We start from the raw sequence: 13,350 nt of genomic DNA, 5'->3' as shown, positions 1-13,350 counted from the left end.
CAGTAGGAGCCTGTCCAGTGCAGAGATCAGGGGCAAAGGCAGCAGTGATGAAAATGCTTTCCTCACTGTTTGTGCCAGTGTTATCTGGTCTATTGTCTTGGTGAAGGTTGTAATCTTGCATACAGGATGAGCAGATCATTATCATGCCATACCTGTGTGCTCTTTACCTGGGATTTGGGTCCTTCTCTGTATGAGCTGTGCATTGGACAGGAGGACAGGCAAAGCTGCCTTTCACCCATCAACTGCTCCTAAGTTGCAAAGAAACAAAGATCTAGTCCTTGAAGCAAGAAGGATGCAGAAATACAGGAGTAAGGAGACTGGTGACCCCCTCACAGGCAATGGCCCACAAAGCTTGTAGGCCTCTCAGGGGAAAAATGGAATATTTTTTAAGATGTATATCAGAATGGCTGTAGTCAGCCCCTGCATCCTTTCCAGTCTGTTTTTTGAGGGGGTCCACACAGACTTTTAAAATATTCAAATCATCCTATGGCGAGGAGTTCCACTGTTCAACAAAGCTCCATCATAGTGCAGCAGCTTCCAGACGCACCTGCTAGCTCTGAAGGATCTCTGGGACTTTTGAGAGCTGTGACTCCATGGTACCTACACTGTGCAGGTGTGAACAAGGGACACAGTCCAACTCAAAATGACCTAGCTTTGAGAACAAAGTTGAGCTCTTTAATTTTAACTAGAAATGCTAAAGACTTTCAGCTAAGAGTTTCAAAACTAGAAAGCTGTAACAAGAAGTCTTGATAACTAAAGAGATATAATTCAGAAGTTCTGAATTGAGATTGATTCAAACCTGTTGCCACATCTGATCTGAGTTTTGTAAATACCTTATGGAGGAAGGGTTGACCCTCACTTCTGTAAATTATAGGATTTATTCTGTGTGACATGGAAAGACATGCCGTATTTCAAGGAGGGAGAGAAAAAGCCTTCAAGGGTTACATAGAATCATAGAATCACTAGGTTGGAAGGGACCCACTGGGTCATCGAGTCCAACCATTCCTAACAATCCCTAAACCATGCCCCTCAGTACCTCATCCACCCGTCCCTTAAACACCTCCAGGGAAGGTGACTCAACTACCTCCCTGGGCAGCCTGTTCCAGTGCCCAATGACCCTTTCTGTGAAAAATTTTTTCCTGGTGTCCAGCCTGAAACTCCCCTGGTGGAGCCTGAGCCATTCCCCCTTGTCCTGTCCCCTGTCACTTGGGAGAAGAGGCCAGCTCCCTCCTCTCCACAATCTCCTTTCAGGTAGTTGTAGAGAGCAATAAGGTCTCCCCTCAGCCTCCTCTTCTCCAGGCTAAACAACCCCAGCTCTCTCAGCCACTCCTCATAAGACTTGTTCTCCAGCCCCCTCACCAGCTTTGTTGCTCTTCTCTGGACACGCTCCACATCCTGCATCTAAATTCTGCCTGCCGGAAGATTTTTGCATAACTAAAGCTGTGACTGGGCCATTAAGGTGGCCCTTTATGAGTTAATCCAGTTCAAATTATAAAGCTGTAATATTGCGCTCTGTGAAAATATCGTATAGAGAATGTGAACCAAAGACCAGTTCTAGAGGTTGCAAGCTTCACAGTTAGGTATTTCCTTGCTTTGGAGTTGTTTGGAGAATTAGACAAATAAACAGAAATGTCCTGGCTCTGAATTAAACCCTGTAACTCTTTAAGTTTTTGTAGTGCTTTCATTGCTGTCTGCCCTTTCAATTACTCTAAGGGTTTTTTTCCTGTGAGAAATTTAAATATACCAAAGAAGCGCCATTTTCAAATTTCAATGGCTGCTTTTAAAACCCAATAAACAATGGCAAAGGTGTGGTAAGTACATGCTAAATGCAAGAGGTCCAGCTCACCGCTCAGTGCAAACTGGCAGAACTTCTGTGAGCTTGGGAACGCTCCAGCTGGGAGTGCAGACTTGACTTTCCACCAGAACATATGCTAACCCTGGCAAAGAATTTAAACCCAAGTTGTGAACTGCTTACTCACAAGGATGAACAGCTACTCATAAGCAGTTAAATTGACTTCACTGGGCCTCTTCAGTGAAGAACTCCTTACTAGTGAGAGTACAGGGTTCACAATGCAGCCCTTAATTTTTATCTTGTAAATAGCTCTGGCAGGTTTGCTCAGTGCTGTGAATGATCATCATTTTACAATGGATGACCAGAGTGGATGATGAGATCTGAGACCAAGGGGATCAATACCTGCTAACACAAAAAGAGAAAGAAAAATTCCTTTTACCTCAATTGCATTACATCCCTCTAAAGAGATGTTACTTCAGCTACAGATACGTGGTTCTGTTTCACCAAGTCATCAAACATTATAAAAGTCAGTTATATAAACATTTGAATCTGGTGACATTTGATTCTAGTGCTGTGTGGGCAGCCTAGTTTACAGCAGAGATTTCTAAACAGGCAATCCAGTTTTCCAGGTAATTAAAAATGTTTGCACAGGCTAGTAGATTTATCTTTTGAAACCATTTTAGCAGTAGTGCTCTCCAGAGTGGTATCAGTTGACACAGTGCATAATCTAGAAGAGACTAATTGCTGCATGATTTCTAATTTTTCTGCAGTCATGTAAATGAGCTGAAGTCTGCACAGGTGGAGCCTGTTAGAGTGAATGATTTTGCTCTAGTGTTGTTATCTTCATTTGCTGTTGTCTTATCAACTCAAAGTAGGAAATCTGCTGTCATGAAAAGCAGGCAAGGGAACAATGTCTGACTGAAAAGTCTTGTTTCATTATTTTTTAATTCATACAGTACTACCTGCCTAATGCAGTTTTCTGATTACCATGCGAGGCAGCCAGTAATGCAGTTTCATTCAAATAAGGGAAGCAGTGCTTTAATTTAAGCTAAGAAATCATCCACATTTCTTACCAGGCAACAAGGATTGTGATTCAATAATACATGAATTTAATAATGCATAATGGTAGACTTTGCAGGTACTAAATAGCAATATCAGAATGAATTAGTATGCTGTGTTATTCTATGGGAGTCCATCTGCTTTGTGCATGAGCTCTTTCTCTGTCTCTGCTTTGGTTTTTCTTGAGGGATTTCAATCTCTAAGAGGTGGGATAAACAATTTAGTTCCAGAAACAGGCCATTACAGATCTCCCAAAGCCTTTTTTGGCTGCACAGGGAGGCCTTATAACAGACCATGTGCTGCTGTCCCGTGATAGGTAGTAACTGAGGACTGCAGCAAGAGAGAGAGATAAGCAGTACTGTTACCATCAGAAAGTTCTCAGGAGCACCGAGCACTAAGGCACTGCCATAGCTCCTCTTAGAAGATCATCCCAAAATATAAGTGCCCTGCTAGTTACAAGTTTGGTGCTTGTTCTAAGCCTAAATAAAGTCATAGCTTTGTGCTATCATCATCTGTTAGTATAAGAAAGTATTCTCTTTCCTTGATCTTTTACTCCAGCACGTTTGAGGCAGCAATCACACTTTTATTCTGCAGTGCTGTTCTGCAGCTGTACTCAAGCTAACATAAATTGATCTGCCCTTGTTGTTCATCATACTACATGCAGGTTTCATGAGGCATTTTAAGTTTCTGGATAATGGGGAGGTACACGAAGAGATGAGAATTTGTATTTGCATCATCTACTAATGTGGCTGAGTTAGGAGACTAAACCCGCAGGGCTTCCCTTCCCTTCTTTAGCATCTGAAGCTGACAGAGCTTCCTTCTAGGGGTTACTAAGGGCTGCTGAGGAAAAGTGTGAGTCCTTTGCCTTCACCTCCACTCATAAGGTATGATCTCCAGTGTGCTGACCGTTCGAATAGTCCTCCTGAACATCTCCTGTCTTCTGCTCCTTGGAAAGGACGCACAAGATCCTGGTGAAAATACAAAAGGCGAGTATATCTTCTCACTCTGGTTCTCCTATTTTGTGATTCTTGACTTCACATTCCATTCTCAGTAGACATTGTCCCCAGTCCCCTCAATCTCAGGATGCCTCTGTCTCACCCTGGACTCTTTGAAAGGTTTGGGATTGTTTTATTTTGCCTTTCTTTGGCATTCTTCACTTCAGTGAATCCTGCATTCCAGCAAGTTTGCTGGCTTCAGTGGTAGCTGTGTTTGTTTTAGTTGAAAGGGATGTTGTCACCACAGTCAAGATGTGAGCACCCAGAACCAAATCTAGAGGGCCTGCTGCTTGGGAAAAGAGAGTTATCTATAAAAGCATATGAGCAACTACAGAGCAAGGAGGAAAACAAAAAAAGGAAACCATGGGCCTGATTGTTCACTCACCAAAAGGGTATGTAGTTCCCTGTTAGTTTCCATTCTGCAGCCCTCAAATATGTTCCATCAGTGAAATCCCATTCATTTCAATAGAATTTTTCCTGATTCACACTGTCCTCATATGTTTATAATAAAAATTCTTACCAGTGCCATTAATACCCTGCAGATTATTCAAACTGAAATAATTTTTCAAAACAAATCCAACTTTCATAATTTTCCTCTTTGTACGCTCCTTGCATTTCACTCATCACAAGCAATAAAAACTTACTGATTGGTTTCACTTTTATTTACAATCCAGTTAATTCCCTGGCACAATGATATCCTATTTAGGTTCATGATATTGGAGTGAATTGGTCTGAGGGTTTTTTTTAAGCAACCTATTTCTATTGCATTTTTTTTAAGTTGATCGTGTCCTTTTATTGGCAGTTTAGGAAATAAAACATTTGTATTCCTTAATAGTGTTCCTCCGAATTCTGAAGTGCCCCTGGGAAAGCTCTCATTAACTGCACTACATACAAATGTAGAATGATCTAAGTACTGCTTCTATACCAAGAACTTCCAGAAGACAGGATTATGTTGGTTTTAGCTCCTTAGTGTTTGGAAAGTGCTTATGCATAATATCTGTGTGTACACGCTGTGTGTATATGTGTACATGCTACATATATGTGTATATGGATGAGTGCACACATACAACAAATGGTTTGTTGCACGTATTTTTAAGAACTAGAGAAGTTGAACATTTTTTCCTTTTTTATTTAGGCCATTTTGCTTATAATCGTTTTCTTTTCAGCGACAAATTATGCTCATCCTCTGCGGACAGAAGCTTGCTTAAAGTTGTAAAATAGATTTCCCCTCACATTGTCCTGCTCAATAAACCTCTTGTTCTATTATGGAATCTGTGGGAGCCTTCTCTGGGGACAAAACCAGAATGTGGAATTCATTAGGCGTTGCCCAGTGCCCCATGTGGACTGCTCATCTGGATTCCTGCGACACAAAAACGTGCTTTATGCCATTGCAGGGGCTTTTGAGAATTTTGAAGTAAATCCAGCTCAGAGCTGGTATATCAATGGCAAATCCTCTTAGCTCTGGTTACAGGAGATCAGGATGTTATTTCAGCATTCATATGTGGGAGCTGTTCCATTAACACCTACAACAGTAGATGCGGATATATATTTGGCTACTGTTTAGTACAATCTGTTTGATGACTTATCCTGAGGACGGGGATTCAAATTCTGTTCTTACTTGTACCTATGTATCTCCACGGAGTTTGCTGGTTTAATATTTCTAACAAGCCATCATCTCTCTGCCAAGGAAGGAACACTTAGCTCAAAGCAGATACTCGCTGTCTTAAATCACTAACGTTGTATTGTACTAACACCCTCATATATCTAAATGTTCTTATGCAGAGGTACAGTTTCTAGATATGGGTTTATTGCAGGGACTAGTCCTGCTCATCAGCACTAGCCCATATGGCATGATGTGGCCCTTTTCCTTCCGCATGTAGCTCACAATTTGTAACCCTGTCCCCTAGGTAGTGGCCTGCTCATGGAAGGAGATAAAGAGTCAGGCCAAGAAGTCCTGTTTCTAGGACAGCATTCACAGTGGAAGATATGAGGAGGCTTTCAAAGCCACCATTCCTTCCCATAGGAAGAAATAATGTTTTGTGCAGAGTGTTTGTAGGGTGTCTTGTAAGCAAAAAGCTGCTTGCCTGCTGTTAGATTTAGTGAGGTGAGTAGTGTAGGGGATAGCGTGCTTGGAAACCACTAAGAAACTGAATGGTTCAAGTGACATAAACAGAGACATGGCTCAGCCTGGCATAGGTGTACTGAATAGCAAATAGAGAACAAAGGGACCCAGAGAGGTGGTTTTCCCTGGCAAGCCCTCTTTAGAGTCTTGTCAAGGCTGGTTTATGACAGTGCTGAAAATGGTACTTCATATTTTCTCTTGGTGTGTTTTGAACATGACACAACTTCCCAAGGACTATAATTGTAATACAGGAATGATCTCGGCAGTGAATTTAATAGATTAGCATTTATCAACTTTTAATCCTTTCCCACCAGCTAAGCATCCTGCAATAGTTCATCTAAAAGCCTTAAAGGGCATGGAGATTGTGGCTGATGAATACAAAGCTGGCTCACTGGTAGAGTGTATTACTTGCATTGGGTTTGCACTGAGTTTTTAAAAGGTCTGTGTATTAGATGGCTGCAGAGATGAGAGCTACTTCTGTGTCTCAAGACTCGTGGTATTTAGTGAAGTCAAAGGTTTTTGCCAGGGTTGTGTTTACCCCAGTGATAGCAATATTAGTCATAGAGCAGAAGTAGTGGTAGAAAGTTAATGCTGTTTGTGTGTGTGTGGAGACTTGTATGATTAACTATTTATATACTTTGAACACTTTTAATAAGGACATCTCTCTTTAAACACCAAACTAAAATGTAATTTAATTTAAACTGTTATTTTCCTTGCTTTCTTGAGAAAAATTTCCTTTTGTATCAGAAGTGCACAACTGAACTGATATGCTGTCCTCATCAGCTCATCCTTTTTTTTTAACCATATATCTTCTGGTAGTTGATGATTTCTGTTAGCTTTTGTATTTCCCTTGTTATCTCAGTTCCTGGAGGCATATGTTCAAAGAAAATCCTCAGTTTACCCTTAAAGAGCTAGTCCTTATGGCTGTGGAAAAGACCATGAAAATGCAGCCATTAGAGAAGGTCACATTCATGAAGGCATACAAAAGCATTTTAAAGTAGATTATATTTAGTATGACACGCTTTCTCAGCTTATTGTATGATTTCTGAGTGACTGTCCTATGATTTTGTGATGCAAGAGACTGGCAACCTTGGTTTCTTGTTGTATATGTGTACTGGGGGACAGAGTCTTTCTGCAGCTTTTTTTCATCTTTCAGTTTATATATGGTACTTTCTTTTGGACTCAGTCAGCACCCTGTTCTTTTTCCTTAAGTCTAACCTTAATTTCTTTTGTTTACTGGACAGTTCAGGGCACTTTGTAGGATTTGGTACTCTCTCTCTTCAAGAGAAAGATAACCCACCCAGAGAGTTTGCATACTTAATTTCATGAACAGAGCCTGGGAGTTTCCACTTCGTTTCCTGGACATAAAGGTACAATCCAGCCTGACTTTGAGCAAGGTGCTAGCAATTTTGTGAAGCCATCATCGTCTTTTCCTGCCACTGTGAGGATGCAGTACCTCTTGGTGACTCCATTACTTGCAGAAAGATCTTGTCTTATTTATGTCCCAGGCCCTGGCTGCAGGTTAGGGCAGCATTATAGGATGTGATCACATATTTATTCCTGTCCTTAGGCTCTTCTGAAGATTTCTGTTTATGGGTATCGCCGGAGACAGGAGTGGTGTCGTGGTCCAGAATTAGCATTGCTGCAACCCAATTTGTTTGCCATTTGGGAGTGTTAAGCCCTCATCATTGACTGAGAGGAACTGTTTGAGCTGGATGACTTGTTATGTTCCTCTCATTTTCACAGTGGCTCAAATAATGCATTTATAGCAGGGCAGGGGCTCTCCCAGGTATTTAATCCTGAAGGTGTACATTAAATGTCAGGAGACATTGTTGCTTCCACTGATGAGGGTGCAGCTCCCATGGGAAGGTGTGTGGTCTATCTACAGCCATCAAGTGTGAGTGAGTGCCTTGAGGAGCACTGCTAAAAGTGGAGAACACTCCCAGACACCTCCTAATAAGCATTTCTATACTTCAGTTTCCACCAGCAGTGTCTGTGGAGGCTAGGGAGTGCTCTTCCTCCTTCCTTGGGTGAAACCCTTCATAAAAATGTGGATGAGGGCAGCCCTTGAGGTTGTACAGAGTATATGGTAGTATTTTTATTAATAATACTTCTTTACGGTCCAGCAAAGGGCAGTGATGCTTAAAGCACTGATTTTTTTTGGATGTGTTCAGCACAAAATGTTTTGGTTTTCTGGTTTTGTGTTCTAAAGGTGCTTAATCAGCATCATTAAAATGCAAAGATTTATTGCCTTGAACTTTGAAAGTGGGAGATGTCATGAATTCTGTCATGAATGTAGGGCATTTGAGGTCAACACAAATGTCTGTTGCTAGGTGAACATGGTGGCTCTTGTCTTGGAGAACTTCCAGTGGAAACAGAAAGCGAGCACAGTCAGGGTGAGTAGAAGATGCCCTTATAGAACAATGTGAGGCACTTTTAATTCCCCAATGTGAGGGAACAAACTAGATGTTTTGAAAAGGGTGTCAGTTCATGTGCAAGGGAAAGAGAAATAGAGGAGAGGGCAGAAAAAAACGGAAGGCATAAAGTAAAGGTGAAGAGAGGCTACAATCAAACAGCTTTGGGGAAGGGAAGGCTAGTGACCTTTGGGGGATGTTTCTGGGTGTCCAGAAACCTCTGTCTTGGCAGTGTCTACGGCTGCTCTGCAAGGTTTCTTCTCTGGATTTAGCCTTCTGGGGCAGGGGTCCTGATCTGGAGCTTATTGGATTTGGAGGACTGCAGCTGTCTCTGGCACTTTCCTGATTCAATGGGGAAAGATCAGGTAAAGTGGTTGTCTGGGTTTGGTATTTCCTCTTCTCCTTGTGCACCAGTTTCCTCTGCAGTATCTTGTGCACTTCTGGTAATTCTCTCACTTGGCTTCCACTAGTACCTTGGCAGCATGTGATAGGGCTGAAATGACATGATCAGGAGCTACTGCTGTCTCAGTTGTTCCACGGGTTTACCAGGAGTGTTCTGGAACAACTTTAATTGAGGATAAAGCACTCCAGAAGAAGAACAGAACAGAGCATTATAGAATCATTGTTAGCAGTCTTTTTAAAGGATGAAGTTGTACATGGTTTGAGTGACAAGATTCCCTCTTACTGCACAAGTCTCCATTTTATAATTTGATCTCCAGATGGCTGTGATTATTCTCAATCTGGAAAAAGTATATTAATGAAGATTTTTTTAAAAAAAAAAAATACATGTGTTATGAATTCCTTTCATAATTGAAGCTATCAATTTTTCTTCATTTTGTTCAAAGATAAATTCATTAGGGAATTGTAAGCCCTTTCTACCAGACAGGATTGATGTAATCTTCTCAGCTTGTCATCTGCATCACTTTGAAATGCAGGGTAACTTTTTTTTCTTTAAATAATCAGGTAGATAAGAGAAAGACTTGCTGAAGTTGCTTAGAGAATAAACTCTATACTGGGCAAATTATACATCCTATGAGAACAGTACTCTTGTACTGTATAGACATGGTTGCAGCAATGGGAAAACCATGAAGACTGATGCACTGAGGCATATGCTGGGTCAGCAGAGTCTCTCCTCTAACCTGGTATCCAAGGGGAGGAAGCTGTTGGAAGGATGCTGGCTCGTTTCAGGAGGAGGGTACAAAAAAACAAGAGTACTGGTTCCCAATCTAAAATTTATTTCCTTTGTGAATAAAGTAGCCTATGTCTTACCTCTTTTTTTCTTTCTTTTGAATGAGGCTTGCTTGATTTTGGTGTCTCTTGGCTGTGTCCTCCTCTTGGAAGGCAAGGAGATGAGAGAATAAGAGAAGAGCATTTCCCCTTTTTTGCACTGCTCTCACTTGTGCCTCCTCTCAGAATCTGCTATAACATCCATGCAGAGGATCGTTCTTTTCTAGTTGACAGATCACAAAGCTTCTTTGAGGCAAGGCGGGCCCACTGCCCAGTTCTCACTGCTGCAGCTCTTTACTTTCTCTCTAATTTGTTGTGGCTTGCATGCACCTCATTCTTCATCCTGCACCCTCAATGTAAGATGTTGGCCCCAAAAAAACCTTTCTTAGGGAAGTCTGTATCACAACACATCACATTTACATCTAGGAGAAATGAGGAAAGACTTTTTTTTTTTTGCCATGGTTTATCATTTCAAGTGGAGGGAAAGAGAAAGTCATGTTAATCACATGTTCTTTTCATAAGTGATAACGACAGATAATTTAAACATCCCATTTTAAAACTCATTGGTTATGGTTTTCTCATGAAACAACTATTTCTGCTTAGACTGAATGCCAGAGCACCCCATTTACCATTTGTAAATGTCCCAGGATGGCTTTGGGAGCAGTGGTTACAGGGATAAGAAGGTGAGGGTTGGTTTGTTGATTTTTATCGTATCACAGCTCTTTCGCCAAAACCGTGTGTCTCTGAATCTAGAGGATGGTATTTTTTCCTGTGACCATCCTATTTGGCCCAAGCTTTAATTTGAGCATAACCTCAGCCATTGCAAATCCAAGTGTGAATGAGGAAAAGCCACAAGCGGGAAACTGGTTGGACTCTGGATTGCTTTGTGTTGGTAAGGGTGGAAGAGCATACATAAAAGTTTGAGCTTCATTCAGTATCTATTTATTGGACCAGCTCCCAGGATTAGCTCTTGAGACAATAAGGTTTAACTTCTGTGAGCTGCTCTCAGAGAACGTTTGTTGCTACAGTGCCTAAGTGACTCAGAGGGATAGGTGGTTTCTGGGTTTTGCAGGAGAGAATCTAACCTGGGGTTTTGCAAGAGGGAATTTAACCTGTCTTGTAGATCAGCACGTCATCAGGAGCAGAGTTACTATGCTGGTCCAGAAGCTAAAAGATTTAGTTTCTCAACACAGAATCACATAGCTGCTCTTGCAGTGGTAATGAATCTGCCTGGAAATGTAACACCTCACGAGACATGTAACCAAAATTGTATTGTTCAAGAATGGAACAAATTAATTAGAATAAATGGAGACTTCGGCTGTCATGACTCCAGGCAGAAAATTCACAGGAGGCAGGCTGCCTTTTCCATAACAGCTTTCCTCCTCCTGCCCACACAGACTGGAGCTTTTTGTGCCTTTTTTGCTCTCTGTCTCGTCATTTGACTCTCTGTCACCAGCCCCAAGAGCTAAGAGACTCCTGCTTTCCTTGGATAAAGGATGAGCAGCCCAGTGGTGAGAGGGAGTAGAGGAGGAGGACATTCCTTTCCAGCCTCGGTGACAACTCATAAAGTCACAGACTCTTCTCTCTATTGAACTTAATCCCTCTTATGAACTCTCTTTAAGTTGTTCTTGCTGGCTGCGCTTTACTGAGCTTCCTGACAGCCTTTCCTCAGTGTGTGCTTCTCCTGATATGGGGCACTGGAGCCACAGGAAAGATTTAAATCTTCTCTGTACTACTTGGGCACACAAAGTTCATCCTGCTGGTTATAAATTCCATCACCTTATCGCATCATTGCGATGGGGTGGATGCCACAAACAACCTGCAAATACTGTGTTCATCAAGGGCAGAAAGACCTTCTTAGCTATTTTCAGGAGCAGAACTGTGTGTCATTACTTTGCTGCCTTTGATTCTGATGAGCTCCTCGTGTTAAGTTGCTAGGTTGTTGGGAGGGTTTTGGTTGTGTCCATTTTTATATATTTTTTCTTATTTTTAAGTTTCTGTCTCTGTAGAGAACAGGAATGTGTCAAGGCAAGATGAAGGATGTGTTGAAGTAGTGCCATTGATATTAAAGGGACCAAATTTTACCAGCAATCACAGCAAATATCTGACTTGCTTAAGTGAAGCCAATTACTGTATTATTGCCTCCTTTTGCACTATGCACAGTAGGGATGTCACTGGATAATGGTTTGCATGTAGAGTTAATCACTTTGATGCATTTCTGACTGATCCCAGCAAATTATGTTTTGGTTCCACTATATTAAACACAAGAGCAGGGGATTATCATTAATAAATCTAAGGCACAGCATGCATAAATCTTGAATAAATCAAATATCAATTACATAGGCAGTATCTGCTGACATCTGCTTTCATCAAATAATATATTTGAAATAGATTTTATTCCACTTTTTTTGGAGTCAAAGGAACGTTAGATTGGTGCATAAAGAACCTTACTCCAAAGAGTTGGGTTATGTAGGCATACTATTGCTTGCTGAGCAACATAAAGCAGCCTCTTTTTTTTATAGCCTTTCATTTTGATACATAAATAGCACATTGGTTTCATAGAGTAGTTCACATGTTAAAGAGAAGATTTGTATCTTTTGGGAGAAGCTATTCTTTGTATGCATTGCTAAATTCTATTTTAATGTATTTTTCAAGGTTGCTTATGATGAGGCTGCCATATAGTCACAGTCTTTTCATGCAAGGGGTGGCGGGGTGGGGTGCATTGAGCCTGGGATTTCCCCGGGATTGTGACAGGTGGAAAGTAAGTTAGTTAATGCCTGATTTCAAGGGAATTACAGAAAGGGAGGATTAGGTGTGGGCAGAGCCGAGGAGCCTGTGGGTGTTTGAAGGCCTGTGGGCAGGGTGAGTATTTATCTCTGAACACATCATCTCCCTGCCAGGGGCAGTTGGGGTGTTTCTCTGTCTTGTGGGAACACGCAAAGCAGGAGTTTAAGTTGCTGAGTCCTCTTCCTATTGAGGCGAGGGCCTCGCACGGATGCAGAAGCAACTCCCTCTATTGTGCACCCTCCCCTGTGCTGAACACGTGGGGACCTCATTTGCACCTGTTTCTGTTCGTGAGGAGGGGCTCCTCCCCATGCCCTGCAAGGGCTGAGCCACCTATCCAACACGGCAAGTGACAGAAGTGGAGTCACTTCAAATACTTTGGCTCCTCCTTTACTCTTCTTGTTTATCCACTATATCCTCACCTCATTTCCAGATTAGTGGTGACTCTGAGCACCCCATAAAACAAGAGTGCACTCTTCTATTGAAAAACAGGATAAAACTTTAAAGGTATGCACTGGACATTTCCATTTCCAGCTCTGCTTAGCCTGCTGAAGTCCTACATCTGCGTTAGCTTCACAGAGACAGTTCAGAGGTTGGAAATGCAGGTTAGTGAGACCTGTGGATATGCAGGTTTCATTTTATGGGCTCTCTGGATAGCAAACAATGCATCTGAAGGCCTTGAGGACACACCAGACAACTTCTCTGAGGTTTTTGTATAATACTTAAACTTCTACACAGGTGTTTTCAAATATGTGCATACCCCGTAATAGGTTTGAGTACATGTAGATGGATATAGTTTTCTGATGTCGGTGCACCATTTGTAAAGTGTGCTTGTTTGTGAACAAAAGTATTTCTTTTCTGTCTGGGCATCTGTTCCGTGTGTTAATTCTGAGGAAACAGGCAGATAACAAAATTATAGTATGTAAATGCTAAGCCAAAAGGAAAGTAATAGCTTTT

At 41.6% G+C, this 13,350-nt stretch overlaps 1 long non-coding RNA gene across 9 annotated transcripts in view; it reads left to right on the top strand.

The window, feature by feature from the left end:
- LOC128851810 (uncharacterized) overlaps positions 1 to 13,350 on the top strand; it is a 126,620-nt gene that overhangs the window by 84,185 nt on the left and 29,085 nt on the right. The window lies entirely within an intron of this gene.

Source organism: Cuculus canorus, chromosome 3, assembly GCF_017976375.1.
Source record: "Cuculus canorus isolate bCucCan1 chromosome 3, bCucCan1.pri, whole genome shotgun sequence".
Lineage (NCBI taxonomy): Eukaryota > Metazoa > Chordata > Aves > Cuculiformes > Cuculidae > Cuculus > Cuculus canorus.
This window is presented reverse-complemented; position numbering and strand designations above follow the sequence as displayed.